Source organism: Amblyomma mixtum, chromosome 10 (genome assembly GCF_055824585.1).
Source record: "Amblyomma mixtum isolate Tamu chromosome 10, ASM5582458v1, whole genome shotgun sequence".
Taxonomy (NCBI): Eukaryota; Metazoa; Arthropoda; class Arachnida; order Ixodida; family Ixodidae; genus Amblyomma; species Amblyomma mixtum.
In genome coordinates this window covers 13,488,105-13,504,440 of record NC_143021.1, presented here as the reverse complement: position 1 = coordinate 13,504,440, position 16,336 = coordinate 13,488,105, and the positions used below count along the sequence as shown (strand labels likewise).

The following is a 16,336-nucleotide window of genomic DNA, read 5'->3' as shown; positions in this document are numbered from 1 at the left end:
GAGAAGGTAAGCTCTTGCATGAATGATGTTACAAGCTTTCTAGGGATTATCTTTTTAAAAGTCTGCCTAACAGTTGTGGGCAGGTAGCCGACGTAGTTGCTTATTAGGTTTGATGTCAAAGTCTTAGCATTTATACAGTAGAGAAGAATCGAAGCATGGAAGTAACATGCATATAATGCTATAAGGAAATGTCATGTTATGCTTCTAATGCAACTAATACATTTCAGATTGCTGGCTTCCCCAATGTGCTTGGCTGCATTGATGGCACCTATGTGTGTATGCGATGTCCGGACAACAAGGTTAAGTCTACCTATGTTAACAGACATGACCAGGTGTCACTGACGATGCAAGGAATTTGCGACTCAAGATGCAGATTTCAAGACGTTTTCACGGGAACACCTAGCAAGATACATGATGCCAGGGTCCTCAGGCTGTCTACAGTGCACGAAGAATTACCAGTGGTATGCGAAAATAACAAGTACCACATCTTAGGAGACGCAGCGTATCCAATAAGGGAGTATATGATCACACCTTTCAGGAATTATGGCACCATGACTCGGGCAAAGATTTCATACAACTACCGCCATGCTGCAACACGAGTGAAAATTGAGAATGCATTCGGCATGTTAAAACAACGATTTCGGCAGCTTCGGTTTGTGGAGTTTCATACTGTGGACAAGATTACGCAGCTCATCCTCAGCTGCTGTGTCCTTCATAACATTTGTCTGGATGCCGGCGACTGTGATGTTGGTGACCTGCTGAGTGATGACGATACAGACGAAGGGCATTGCAGGCATAAGCAAGGAGACTTGGCAACGCACCAACCGACACAACCAACTGCTCGTGATAGTGCCCTTCGGAGGCTTGGAGAACTGAAAAGGGAAGCTTTGGTACAGCTCTTTTGAAGCTGCAATGATGTTGAGGACAAATGATTGCTTTTCTCGAACTTTTATTGCTGTTTTAAGAACACATGTTGTGATTTTCAACAGGTACAAACGAAGGAACTTTGTCTAAAGTGCTGCTTGATAATATTCTTGAATAAATAGGATCTTTCAATCATGAACAATTGTTTATTTGGAGTTAAAAATCTCCCTCATCAGTGCCATTTGCTCAGCATGAGCTTTGAGCAGTGCCTGGTGCCTTTCGACTTTTCTCTGCTCTCTTGCTTCACGCCGACCTTCTTTTTCATTGTTAACCTTTCTCATTTCTTCAAAAAAAATGCCATCTCTTGCATCCTAGATGTGCTTGGGCGCGTCTTTCTGTCTGGGCGGCACCTTTTATTTTCTGTCCCTTGACATGAACCAGAATCTGCTGCATGGTCATCAGACGATATATTAACACTTTCCTGGCTGCAGCCATCAGAACTGTCTACACTTGAAGGCACTGCACTAGCAGTATTTGGTATGGTCTTCTTATACGAAACTTTTCTTACACCTCGCAAAATCTCTGGCTCGATGCTATCATCGATTGCCCTGATTGCTGCAAATTCCTCTTCATATGACACTGCGCAGCGAGAATGGCCGGAGGTTGCATTATTCTTGTCCTCGTTGCGCTTTCGTTTCGCCAGCGTCTTGAATCTGGTTTCACACTGCACTCCTGTGCGAGCGATTCCAAGCACTCTTTTAATGTCTTGTGCGATCTGTTCGTACATAATCTTCTTGCTGCGGAATCTCCGTTGAGGGCCAACTTGTGGTGTGTATCGCGCATAATGGTCGAGAAGCAGCCTAGTTTCACCTGTAGTCCACGTACCTGTCACAGGATATAAAGAGAAAAATTTAGCACATTCATACCACTTGAAGCTTGGAGCTTGCTTGCTCTGGTACAAGTGCAAAATCCACATGTACTAATGCTACTGCTTGATAAATGTTAGACGTGCAAGGCTTTGCAAGAAGGTAAGTGATTTCAAAGCGAAGAGGTGAGATTTCCACCTGGGAGTATATATACATACCATTAGGTGAAGTGATGCTGCTGCTGGACTGCCCATCTTCAGGCACTGTTTGCAGATGTACTTCGTTTTCACTTCCTTGGCTTTCTGTTCAGGAACAAAAATTGGAAAAACATTTTAATTTACTTCCTCACACATGGATGACAGGCAGGCAAGGCAATTTATTTATGCCCGGAGAGTCTGCCACAGAAGCCAACAACAAAAAAAATCTTCACACTATCAGAAGTGCGTTAACTCCAACAGCTGTCAAGAAGAAAATAATCCAAGTCCTCAGCCCCATGCACATAATTTAACTGATGAGCTGACATAACCGTCTCAAAGTGTATTATGACCCCGGTAGTGAATTTCGTGAGGGATCGCCTAACATTTTGGATTTTTACAATTGCTGACGATTTCACTACTGATCGTGGGGTTTCGCATATGCACACCGCTACATGCTTGCCCGCAAAACACAGGTGGGTCATTTGTAAGTGCATCTAACAAATAAATGTTTTGATAAGCAAAGCGACAACGCTCGCAATATCTGGTGCCGCGGCGCAAACACATTTCGAGCGGCCACCGCGACGAGGTTCCAACACAAGTCGGTAATTTTTCGCTACGTCGCGTCACTTGTAGAATTCGCTCAGTCACTTGCATGCTAAACTGCCTCAATATGTGCTTTCGAAAGTGGCCTGGGACGCACACAGAACACCAAGCGACACTATGGCTGAGCGCGGGAAAAAGCCTGCGTCAACAGCACGTGAGTCGAAAGCCATAACACACTGCGCGCGTTCTTCGTATTGCAAACTTACCGTCATAAAGGCAGAAGAGCAGATGCTGCGCAGCGGTCGTCGGGGTGTCCATATTGGGAAGCTGTCGGGACGGTACAGATACTTTTTTTCGCCTACTTTTGCCTGCACCTAGCAGACAGACGGCACTATCAGCCTTTCGGAACGTCGCGGGCATGGTTGCGGGGTCGGGCGGCGCTGTGGTCTGATATTGGCGGAAGTAGCCCTCTGCAGCTATTTCCGTCCCTCTCACTGCTCGGAAGAGCGTTCGGCTGGTGCGTCTTCCACCCCGCCTCTGATTGGGAGCTGCTCCAGTCGCTCTGAACGAGAGAACCGGAGCGACCAGCCGAAGGTACCATTAGAAATCAACGGCATTCTGGTTACATCCATCTCAGTTTGCGTTCTGCCTTTATTTTAGTCTTTCATGCGAAACAAGTTCGAAGAACGACACTCTTGGCGTGTGGCGGCGGGGCTCCGTTTATCGTTCTGGAGCACTAATACCGCAACCATGTCGGCACTTGATGTTGGGCGACGGACCAAAGGCACTAATAGCCCCGCCGCAGCTACTTGCTTTCGTGGGTTTAGAACAGAAAGTGGACGAGAATTAGAGGCGTCTGTCCTGCACCACTACTGCATAGCGGAAAAATTGCCTAAGAAGAATCGGAAATGAAAAAAATATATATTGCTTAAATGCACGTTCACTACATAGCTGCGAAGAAAACCTCGTTTTTATGTTTAGTTAACTCGTCGCCTTCCAGAGTTTCTACCTGCGCAAGCCAAGCGCCAAAAGAGCGCCGTAGCAGACGACGCGGGGCAGGCTCCACCTTCGCCGATTCCCGATTACTGCGCCTGCGCCTGGTGTTGCCGATTCTCGCCGCTTCTCAAAAGGGGCGCTTCGCGGAGCGCGCCGGCCACGCTGCGCGAGGTTCCCTTTAACAGTGAAACATACTGTACAACCGCATAAATAAAGAGTTGGTTGTAGCGGTCATGAATGTCTTATCTGTACTTGCTTCGTCCTTTGTTCATTTCTTGCGCTAAATTCTTCACAAAAAATTCAGGGGGCACTTTGACTGTCTAAAGTGCGTAGAGGCGAAAGCGTTTTTCGCACCACTTTCACTGCTTCTGTGGCACTGGTGGCGTCACATGTAATTGAGTACTAATTACTAAGTGATGGCAAATCACTAATTAATTGTTAATTACTTATTAATGCCTGAATACTATTTAACTGCTAATTAATGACGCTTAAGTTTCGCCTTTACGAGTGGAACGCGACAGCGTGTTGTAGTGCTGCCAGGGAGTCCACGGAACGCCACCACCCGTTCGGCGCGATGCCTTGCCGTTTGAACGCAACGGTTTTTGAGGAAAGGGAATGGCGCAGTAACTCTCTGTCATCTCGGTGGACACCTGAACCCCACCGTAGAGGAACGGAGGAAGTGGGAGTGAAAGAAGAAAGACGAAGATGGCCCGTAATGAAGGAAATGAAAATTGTATTCGAGGAAAGAAAATTACGCAGTAACTGTCTCACATATCTCGGTGGACACCCGTCAAAATTCAGGGGGGGGGGGGTGCACTTTTTGACAAAGTGTGGTCACTGATGTGTGGTTAAGATGTTAGCTTCGCCTCTAAGAGTGGAACACGACAGCGTCTTGCAACGCTGCCAGCGAGTCCATAGAACGCCATCGTCAATTCGGTTCTACGCCTCGCTCGTCGGTAAAATGGTTTTTCAGGAAAGGAAATGTATCTGTCTCTCATATCTCGGTGGACACTTAAACCTCGCCGGAAGGAGGATGGGAGTGAGCGAAGACACCGTATTCACTAGGCGCCTTTGTTCATTCCAAACCGTCGAGCTGGCATGGCCGAGTGGTTAGCATGCTCGTCTCACACTCCGAAGACCGGGGTACGATTCCCGAGCTCGACCAATTTCTTACTAGGTTTTATTTATTTATATGGCCTCACTAAAGAAGGTAATTAGGCTATTTGGGTAATTAAGTAATTAGCTAAGCTCAGTCCCACTTACTTGGAGCATCACTATATGGTCCCTTCAATTGGTTGCATGGTTACTAGCCAAAGTACAATTGGCTCCGTTAGAAATTGGCGCACTGTGACGTCACGACCGTTTCGACCAACTGAAAAGCGTGACATTCTCTGTCGACAACTGCTGCTTACAACGGTGAGACATTAAAGGCTTTCGCCTTAAAATCTATTGACTTCCCCGCCGGTACTACATACATTTTATTCTTCCAGGCAAATCGTACCCACTTGCGACGCCTCACCATAAGAAATTGAGGCTCTTCTCGCCCACCGAGATGAAACAGCGGAACATACTATTGCTGTCGCATCGAGAAGCCATCTTCAAGCAGAAATGAATTACAGGCTGCTAGATTAAAAAGTTCTTGCCCGCACTTTCGGCGTTTCGAAGTTTCATCATCATCTCTGTGGGTTACTGAACACAAACCGCTTCTGGGACTTCTCGGACAGGTCAAGTCTATCCTATACAAATGGTCACCAAGAATAATGCGCTGAACAATTACACTGCCTGCGTACAAGTACACACTTCTCTGCCGCCTTTTCACCAACATCAGCAACACTGGCACGCTGTGTGGGCTACTGCTTCTTACAGAACCCGGCACATTACAGAAGACCGTTGATGTCTGCATACCTGAAAGTTCACATCGACGAATTCTTTCATCATCCGCCATCGACAAAGCCTTTGCTCAGTTTTCGTTCAGCGCATTCCAAGGTTGTTAAATGTGTAATAAACAGATTCACAACAGCGCTACGGAACAAGGACAGAAGGAACACGAAAAACACAGGACGGGCGCTGACTACCAACTCTTTATTGCGTGAAAAACCAGCACAGATTTATACTATTTCCTGGACCACGTGATGCACTGTCAGCCACGGGACACAGCGAAGGAACGCTTCACACGTTTGGGGAGTCATCACACAGCTCGACAGAACTCATAAAACGTGCATGCACTATCAAAAAATATAGCATTACCAAGCTAATGATAAAGGGACTAACAGATACAAAGATGTGCATGGACCAGCTACAGCCAATGACAACTGCAGCTCAGATAGGCAAGAAAATGAGTACTTCAAAGCAAACCGGAATCTTTGGGCTACGTAAAAAACATTCAGGAGAGCGAGAAGGCGTAAAAGCATGAGAAAAGCATGAGCAAAATGGCGATGAAAAAAGTAAAAGTTGCTAGGCAATAGGCACAGTCAGCAGGCTAAAAGCGAAAACAGGAAACCGACACCAACAAATAACACGGTAAAAGTAACAATCGTTAAAAAGGGAAACTAAAAGAAAGAACAAAAAACATGAACCCCCACCGGCCAAGCAATGAAGACGGTAAAACAACTAAAAGTCTTTAAAAGACAGAGGAGCAAAGCTCCGCATAAGGTCAACAAACAAACCAACGCAAAATAAAACACTATAAGGTGAGATGCAGGAAAAACCGTTTGTCAGGATGTCTAGCAGTTAAAACGCAAGAATCGCGTCCGTTCAAGAAAGGACCTTTCTTTCTCCTGTAAACAGACAGATGAGCTGCTGATGCACTCGTCCCCAGCCTTTTCAATCAAAAAACCTTCAATAATCTCCCTTTCTATTCTACTCCTTGCGGTCGCCAGAAACTTGGTGTCTGAAAACATAGGTCGACAATCGTGACGGGGTTGGTTACAATGTAGTGCCATGTGGCTCCCAGACTTGTTTTTTACGTTCAGGAAGTGTTCGCTTGCTCTGTCATTGAAGCAGCGTCCGGTCTGGCCGATGTATACTTTTCCACAAGTGACCGCAAGGAGTAGAATAGAAAGGGAGATTATTGAAGGTTTTTTGATTGAAAAGGCTGGGGACGAGTGCATCAGCAGCTCATCTGTCTGTTTACAGGAGAAAGAAAGGTCCTTTCTTGAACGGACGCGATTCTTGCGTTTTAACTGCTAGACATCCTGACAAACGGTTTTTCCTGCATCTCACCTTATAGTGTTTTATTTTGCGTTGGTTTGTTTGTTGACCTTATGCGGAGCTTTGCTCCTCTGTCTTTTAAAGACTTTTAGTTGTTTTACCGTCTTCATTGCTTGGCCGGTGGGGGTTCATGTTTTTTGTTCTTTCTTTTAGTTTCCCTTTTTAACGATTGTTACTTTTACCATGTTATTTGTTGGTGTCGGTTTCCTGTTTTCGCTTTTAGCCTGCTGACTGTGCCTATTGCCTAGCAACTTTTACTTTTTTCATCGCCATTTTGCTCATGCTTTTCTCATGCTTTTACGCCTTCTCGCTCTCCTGAATGTTTTTTACGTAGCCCAAAGATTCCGGTTTGCTTTGAAGTACTCATTTTCTTGCCTATCTGAGCTGCAGTTGTCATTGGCTGTAGCTGGTCCATGCACATCTTTGTATCTGTTAGTCCCTTTATCATTAGCTTGGTAATGCTATATTTTTTGATAGTGCATGCACGTTTTATGAGTTCTGTCGAGCTGTGTGATGACTCCCCAAACGTGTGAAGCGTTCCTTCGCTGTGTCCCGTGGCTGACAGTGCATCACGTGGTCCAGGAAATAGTATAAATCTGTGCTGGTTTTTCACGCAATAAAGAGTTGGTAGTCAGCGCCCGTCCTGTGTTTTTCGTGTTCCTTCTGTCCTTGTTCCGTAGCGCTGTTGTGAATCTGTTTATTAAGCATGAACCAACTAGCCCACACCAGAATCCTCTTAGAATGTTAAATGTGGCATAGCAGTTTCTTGCTTAGGTGCTGCCATAGCCAAATCATGCGTGCATGCTATCAGTACAAGTTTTAATCAGCAGGTTCAGAGGCTAAGAAGTGCGGGCTTTCCAGATGATGTTTTATTACTTGCTTCCAGTAAGATAATTTAAAGGGTCAAAAGGCATGAACCACAGGAACCTTCAAAAAAGGAATAAAAGAAATTCGTTGTTCTATCGTACATTCACCAAATGTCACACCGTTTGAAGCAAGTAGGCAGCAGATATGGCATTGATGTTCTTTTTTCGGCACCAAACAAGCTCGGAAAATTGTGCGCCATTGTAGATAGAAGGGCCACGGAAGAGGAAAAGAAACGAAGAAAAACAAAAAAAGGTTGCCAGATTAAGCATGACTGGAGGTTTGTCCCTTGTGCTGAAGGGGTTGTGTATCAAGTGCCGTTCACGTGCAGGAAGACCTATATAGGTCAAACAGGAGGGTGCTTGAACATCCGCTTAAGAGACCACAACACTTCATTAAAAGGGGCTCCGTCAAACTTGGACTTGCATTACAGGAACTGTTCCCAAAATAACCAACCTGATTCTTCTGAAAAATCATGTACCCCCCTTTTTAATGAAATTAGGATTCTGTACAAGCACAAAGATAAACTGACACGGGAAATCAGTGAAGCCTTTCATATCCAAAAAAACAGTGACTCGTGCGTCAGCATCCCCTCTGTAACAGTTCATAACTGTGAACTGAAGTATCTTGATCCAGGCGATTGATATATCATTGTAGCTTTAGGTGTTGCCATGCGTTCTTGGTTGTCGATGGAGTATATATTGCGTGTTGTTTCTAATAAAGCCTTCAGTTGATAGCCAGCGCCGGTCCTGTTGTACTCTTTTCTTTGTCCTTCGTCTTAGCGCTGTTTTTTCCAAGTATGGACAAAGCTACAGATCGTGATCCTGTGACAGCATGCCTGCGCCGTGTGCTGTTTACTGGCGATGAACTGCAAAAAAAAATGATTGGAAACTATTTCAGAAGAGCTGTAAAGAGTAAAGCGTTCATAAAAATTGCGTCCTGCGAGGAACACTTGTCGTCGTTTCTAAACAACTACAAGCAGAAGTCCTTGATCTGCTTCATGAAACTCAGCCAGCGTGGAGAAAAAGAAATCAGTCGCACGGAGCCGTCTGCTGGGAAAGTCTCGGCAGCAGCACCGCAGAGAAAGTGCAAGTTTCCAAAAGCTGTCAAAGATATCATAGACTCTGTGGTGTAGCCAGAAAATTTGGTCCAGGCGGTGGGGGGGCGGGGAGGGGGGGGGGGGGGTGGCTCATGTGGCAGCGCGGCCTCCTCATAGAATTTGTGGAGTGATCAAACGAAAGAATAATAACTGCACTGCCATTGAGAATGCCACTGTATATTAGATACCACTAAGCACTCTCTAGGCAAGTGAAATATGTATTTTTGTAAATAGAAGAATTTATTCGTACGTCTTAAAAATCGTACCAGATATAACTGATACCAGTGCTTCCAAGTTTTTGCATATTTAATAAATAAAGGAAATGTCACACGAAGTCTAGGACTATATCAGTCCGAAACCAGCAAAGCAGTGCATGCTGCTGATATGAAAAACGTGAAGGTCATAAAATGAACAAGTAGGTTGGTTGGTTGGTTTATGGGGTTTATCGTCCCAAAGCGAACTAAGGCTATGAGAGACGCCGTAGTGGAGGGCTCCGGAAATTTCGACCACCTGGGGTTCTTTAACGTGCACTGACATCGCACAGTACACGGGCCTCGAATTTCTCCTCCAAAGAAACAAGTAGAAGACAAATACTTTAATGAATGTTACAGAAGCCAACAGCCACAGAAACCAAGGGGCACAGGGGATTTTTTTTTAATTTATTTATTTAGTTTGTGGTGTTGATCAATTTAGAATATTACAGAATATGTTATCGCTTAAAGATAATTGATTAGAAAAGCAAAAGAAAAAACAACCACATGCCGCCGGTGGGATCCGAACCCACGACCTCCGAATTACGCGTCCGGTGCTCTACCTCTGAGCTACGGCGACGGCTGTCAATTCTTCTGCTTTCGGGGGTATTTATGTTTACAAGTAACCTAACCTTGAGAGTGTTCATCAGCGCCACCCACGTTCATAAGCGGCGGACGTAGAACGTCCTAAGTTACCGCAGGTGTGACGTAGAACGTCATCGAACGGAGAGGGTGGAAGCCGCGTGAGAACCCTCTTATGCTTCCTATGGCGTCATGGCTGCCAGAATCGAGGCCCTCGCTAAGCAATTAAGCAAACAAGGGAAGGGGAATGAGGGGCTCGTTATAAATATGACAGAAGCCAACAGCCACAGAAACCAAGGGGCACAGGGGAATTTTTTTTTTTTGTTTGTCGTTCAAGAACCTTTTTTTTTGTGCATATCCAACGGCCAGGAAAAAATATGAACGACGCTGCACTTTGTTCCAGTGTACGGCGCAGCAGCAGCTGTCACAAGTCATGCATTGCGAATAATTGCATGGAAATTTTAGTCGCAACAACGAACACATGCATAAACGAGGAGTTCTGCAAAATATGCATTGGAAGTGCGAAAATGAAATGGAGTATTTGAAATGCGACGATACAACTTGATAAAGGACAAAAAAGTATGAATGGAAACAAAGCCACTCTAATGATACACAAAACCTTGCCACAAGATATTTAATTACACGTATGTCTCCATTAAATCTACGTATCTAACAAAAGCCACTCTATATAATGCGTCAAACAGGGCAAATAATCATCTTGCGCAATCACAGATAGTACACTTTACACACGGAAAGACAGACGATCGAGGCAAGAACAAAAGTATGATAGCAGAAGTCGTGGTATGTACTTGGGCCATACATCACATGGTTAGAATAACAGAAGAACAATGCAGAAATCAATTCGAAAGTACGTATTTTTTAACTGCCTGAACGGCGACCATTATTCTGCACCCATAATTACAGAAGGGTCTCCCTTTGGTTCAAAGAAAAAGTAAAAGCAGTTAGCTAAAAGGAAACAGAAGAAAAAACGAAAGCCACGAATGATGCCGCAAGTTGAAATAACCAATATCCGAGTGTGCATGATGGTAAACGCCGCGTGGGCAGGGCTTTCAATAAGCAAGGTCAAACAATATCGGTTATTGATATCCTCAAAATTTTCGTATTCGCTTGCCAATTTTGATCATGATACTAACTGATGCTTGCTTTACGTGACTCCAAGTTCATGAGCGTTGCCACGAATTCCAACCCGAGTCAATGTTCGCGCCAAAATGTCTTTTCTAGTGTTAAAAAGATATTGTAGGGGGCAGAGAGAGAGAGAAAACTTTATTGTCAGCAATACGTTGGTGAAGTTCTTAGGTACTTTAGCCTCTCCAGGTGGCCGGCAGTTTGAGTCTGTCGACGACCTCTAGCGCTCTTGCCGTGGCCCTGGACTGAATATCCGGGTCCGGGCTAGTGAGAACAGCTTCCCATTGTTCAGGCGTGAGCGATGTGACTAGATCTGCCGGAGGCGGACCCTCTGTGCAGCGCCTGATTATGTGGTCTAAGGCGCCAGGCTCGCCGCACAGCTGACAGTACGGATTTGCCATATCTGGAAAGTTATTGGAATATGTCCACGGGTTTGGCTGCGACCGCGTTTGCAGCCGCCTCCACGTGGTAGCCTGTTCGCGGCTGAGCGAAACGTGCAGAGGAGGCAGGCTCGCTCTAAGCTCCCTGTAATAATTTGTTCTTGCCTGATATGTAATTAGCGTCTCACCCCTTGGGGCATCAGGGTCCGAGACCCCGTCACCGGCTCGGCTGACAAAACCTCGAGCATACTGGTTGGCGGCCTCGTTCCCTGGAACACCCGCGTGGGCTGGGACCCACACCAGATCCACTTCCTTCCTACAGTTTGGCATCGTACGAAGATTTTTGTATGCAATGGCGGAGATACGTCCCCTTACGAAGTTGCGTAGGACCGCTTTAGAATCACTTAGAATTGTGCTGGTGCCTTCTTGAACGATCCATAGGGCTATTGCAGCCTCTTCGTCGTCTTCTACTAGGTCCGTGACCACCGTAGCCGCTACCCTGCGGGAGATGCTCACCGCGCTCACAGCGAAAGCGTCTTTGCCTGTAATGTGCCGCATCAACATACACGGCACTATCGTCCACTAGATACTTTTTGCTTAACGTCTTCGCCTTGGCCCTCCTCCGGTTGTCGTGACGGTCCGCTTGCATGTTCTTGGGGATAGGTTTGACCCGCATGCGTTCGCGCATCTCAGTCGGTAAAATTACCTGGTCTGAAGGGTCCTCGCCCTCTATGCCTAATCTAAAAATGTAGAGCCCCGTATCTGTCTGCCTAAGCTGCTGCTCTTGTGATGTAAGTTGCGCCTCAGTCAGCTCTTCGAGGGTGTTATGGACCCGAAGAGACAGAAGTCTCGCGGTAGATTTGTTTCTGGGGAGGCCGAGAGCCGCCTTGTACGCCTGCCTTATCAGGCAGTTCAGCTTTTCACTCTCTGCTCTCTTGAGATCCAGGTAAGGGGTAGCGTACACGAGCCGACTGAGGACGAAAGCCTGAACGAGCCGACATGTGTCGCCCTCTCTCATGCCCTTTGCCGAGTCGCCACGCGCTTAATGAGCCATATCGTCTGCTGGAGCGAGGTCGTCAACCTGTCCAGCGTTACTTTGTTGCATCTGTTGGTATGTATATGCATTCCAAGCACACGTACCGTTTCCACTTCTGGAACTTCGTTTCCACGGATTGTTACTTGTATCCTCTTTGGCTTCGTTTTGCAGGCCCATCCGTTATACGGACGACCAGCAGCTCCGACGTTTGTGGGGAGCATTCCATCCCTGCGCAACGGGCGTGGGCGTCTACGACGTCCGCCGCTTCTTGTAGGGCCATCTCAGTCTGCCGGTCTGCTCCGCGATTTATCGAAATCGTGACGTCATCTGCATACAGGGTATGTCTAACACCATTTATGGAGTCAAGCTTCATAGGGACTGTGATCAGCGCGGTGTTGAATAACAAGGGCGATAAAACCGATCCCTGCGGGGTACCCTTATTTCCCAATGGTATGTTTTCGATTTTAGTTCCCCTATAGTTAGCTTCGGCGTCCTCTTAGACAAAAAATCTCCTATGTACTCGTAAGTGTGTCGCCCTACGTTGAGTTTTGAGAGGTTGGCGAGTATTGCTTCGTGCTAGATGTTATCAAACGATTTCTTCAAATCCAAACTCAGGATAGCCCGCGTACCATGGCCGTTCACTGGGTTTACTATTTCCTAAGAGAGTTGTAGCATTAGCCCTGCGTGGACAGGTGCGGCCTAAATCCGATCATCGTGTGCGGCATGAGGCGATGGATCTCTACATCATTCTGTAAACGCGTAAGAAACAGGTGCTCCATGAGCTTACCCAGGCATGACGTGAGGGAGATAGGCCGAATGTTGTCGATGTTCAACTTCTTGCCGGGTTTCGGTATAAAAGTAACTTTTGCATGTTTCCATGCCGGTGGGAGGCTCCCTCCTTTCCAGCACTCGTTCATGTAGTCTGTTAGAGCCTGGACCTAGTCATCATCCAGATTTCTGAAAATTTTGTTAGTTACTCCGTCATGCCCCGCTGCCGAGGACGTCCGAAGTCTCCCCATCGCATCCATTACCTCTGTGGCCGTGATGCCCGCATCTAATTCCTCTGTAGGGCGTAAGCTGCTCGGAGATCCTCAGAGAAGACAAGACGTGATGAAATTCTAGAAAGCTGGAATTGAGATTCCACTTGCAGGAACCACACGGCTGGGTTGCGTTCCCAGTACGGTGGGAGACGCACTGTGACTGCAGAGACGGCTTCGCCGGGCACATCTGGCGTTGTCTGGTTGAACCAAGTCAGCTCTTGCGGCGGATGACGCAGCTTCTCGGTAGCAGTGTGCAGGCCAAGGACAGTGCTGTGCTACGTGAACTTTTTCTACAGCGCCTGCCGTCCAACGTCCAAATGGTGCTTGCCACAGCCACAACCATGGACTTAACATCACTCGCCGCGCTAGCCGACAAGGTGATGGAAGTTCCCACACCACACTTGACCGTCGCTGCCGTCAGCACGCCCACACAGTCGTCGCCGTTGGCCGTCCCCGTCACCACTCCTCAGCCGTCGCATATTGCATCCACCACCGCTACGCCTTCCGAAGTTGGCCGCCTTTGTCAGCAGCTCGAAAAACTGATTGCGGCAACTAGACACTCAGAGCCGCCTCTACGCCGTGGACGCCAACGTCACCGCTCCTCAACGCCTGGACAGCGCGGACAGAGTGAGCGAAGTCAATCCACAGGCCCACGCATCTGCTATTACCATCGTCGCTTCGGCGCCAACGCCCGCCACTGCCTCCTGCCTTGCAGCTGGACGGAAAACCGGCCGGCCGACCACTAGCGGCGACGAGCGGTCTGTGCCAAGAAGAGTGTCGCCTTTTCCACGTCTAAGACAGAACCACCGGACATAAATTCCTTATTGACACCGGCCCAGGTGAGCCTTCTCCCAGCCACAAAAGCAGAGCGTGCTTCCGCTGCAATTTCGTACCTGCAAGCAGTGAACGGTACGCGCATACCTGTTTACAAACAGCGCTCTGTGACGCTCAACCTCGGGCTTCGAAGAGTCTTCCGGGGGGTATTTTTAGTCGCCGACGTTGGTTCTGCCATAATTGGTGCCGACTTTCTAACGAAGCACGAGCTCCTAATCGAAGTCAAGCGGAAGCGTCACATTGACTCCGCAACGAAACTCTTTATTCACGGCATAGCAGCGCGCGCAACTACCGATGTAGCACCCTCATGTGCTACAGTTGCCAAAGAGCCGTTTGCAGCCCTGATTAATGAATTTCCCGTCTCAACCCGTCTGCCACGACGTTCAGCACCACATCATAACATCGGCACCACCTTTTTTCTCTCGCCCACGACGCCTGGCTCCGGACAAACTCAAGGTGGCCCGTGCAGAATTCGAGCATATGCTGGAACTTGGCATTATTAGGCCTTCATCCAGCAGCTGGGCATCTCCACTCCATCTTGTCCCGAAGAAGTCAGGAGATTGGAGACCATGCGGAGACTATCGTTTTCTGAACACCAAGACCGTCCCGGACCGATACCCATTGTCCAACATACAAGATTTCACGTCTTCTCTCCACGGTGCAACCATCTTTTCAAAAATCGATCTTGTTCGGGCATATCATCAAATCCCTGTAACAGAAGAAGATATCCCCAAAACAGTGATCACGACACCATTCGGACTGTTTGAATTCTTGAGAATGCCATTCGGACTTCGCAACGCTGCGCAGATCTCTCAGCGTTTCATCGACTCCGTCGTACGTGGCCTTCCCTTCGTGTTCGCCTACGTGGATGATATTCTCGTGGCAAGTGCATGTATTGAAGAACACCTGCACCACCTCCGCCAACTTTTCGAGCGTCCTTCGACTAAAGGCATTGTTGTCAATACCGAAAAGGGTGAGTTTGGGCAACCAGCTCTCGTATTCCTCGGCCATCACTTGGGCAACAACGGCATCCGCCCGCTTCCCGAAAAAGTGAAAGCAATCACCGAGTTTCCCAAGCCCATTTCAAGCACGAAGCTCCGCCATTTTCTTTGCCTCGTAAATTTTTACCGCCGATTTATCAGAAACTGCGCCACACTGCTTGAACCACTTGACCGCATGTTGTGCGGCAAGCACGCGGCGAAAATACTACACTGGGACACCACTGCGGGCGATGCCTTCAATGCCATCAAGCGCGCTCTGGCCGACGCCACTCTACTCGCCCACCCAAACCCTGATTATCCGCTGGCACTCATGACAGACGCTTCCAACACTGCGCTCGGAGCTGTCCTTCAGCAGCAGGTCAGTGGCGTGTGTTAACCCCTCGCCTTCTTCTCAAAACGCATGACTCCTGCCCAGACACGATACAGTGTTTTTGGCCGCGAACTTCTCGCCATATACCTGGCAGTGCGTTATTTCCGCCACTTGCTTGAGGGCAGCGCATTTACCGTTTTCACGGATCACAAGCCTCTTACTTACTCAATTGGCCGTCCTGCATCCCTATATACGCCACGGGAAGTGAGACAACTTTCCTTCATTTCTGAGTTCTCGACTGACATCCGACACATCAGTGGTGCCGACAACACCCCGGCTGACGCCCTCAGTCGCGTCGATGCCGTCACGCGCAGTCGTTCCGAAACATCGACTTCGTCCTCCTTTCCCTTCGACATACATGAACTGTCTGCAGCGCAAGCAAGTGACCCCGAGCTTTCCCGCCTACGTACAGCGCAAACATCCCTGAAGCTCGAGACAGTCCTCATTGAAGACGTGCCAATCGTGTGTGATACCTCCACAGGTACGCCAAGGCCCGTTTTGCCCATCGATTTCCGCAAGAAAATTTTCGAATCCTTGCACACCCTTTCTCACCCTGGAATTCGTGCAACTCAAAAGCTGATCACATCCCGCTTTGTCTGGACCCGCATGAACACCGACATTCGCGACTGGGTCCGCGCGTGTGCACCTTGCCAGCGTGCGAAAGTACACCGGTACCCTGTGCCCCCAAAGCAGCGTTTCCTGCAGCCCGACCAACGCTTCGCAGTAGTCCATATCGACATCGTTGGCCCTCTACCCCAATGTCAAGGCTACCGGTATTTATTGACATGCATCGATCGCTTCACCCGATGGCCTGAGGCTACACCAATCGCCGACACCACAGCAGCCACTGTCGCCGCGGCCTTCGTCTCTACTTGGGTAGCGCGGTTCGGCTGCCCCACAACCATCATCACGGACCGCGGTCGCCAGTTCTAGTCATCGCTTTTCACAGAACTCCTCAAAGTGCTTGGAGCAGCACGGCTACGGACTGCATCTTACCATCCACAAACAAACGGACTCGTAGAGCGTTTTCATCGGCACCTCAAAGCAGCACTTACGG

The 16,336-nt window shown here is 48.0% G+C and overlaps 1 pseudogene; it reads right to left on the bottom strand.

The window, feature by feature from the left end:
- Nucleotides 1-1,070: 1,070 nt before the first annotated feature.
- Nucleotides 1,071-2,854, bottom strand: LOC149325168 (uncharacterized; annotated as a pseudogene).
- Between the last annotated feature and the right edge of the window lie 13,482 nt (nucleotides 2,855-16,336).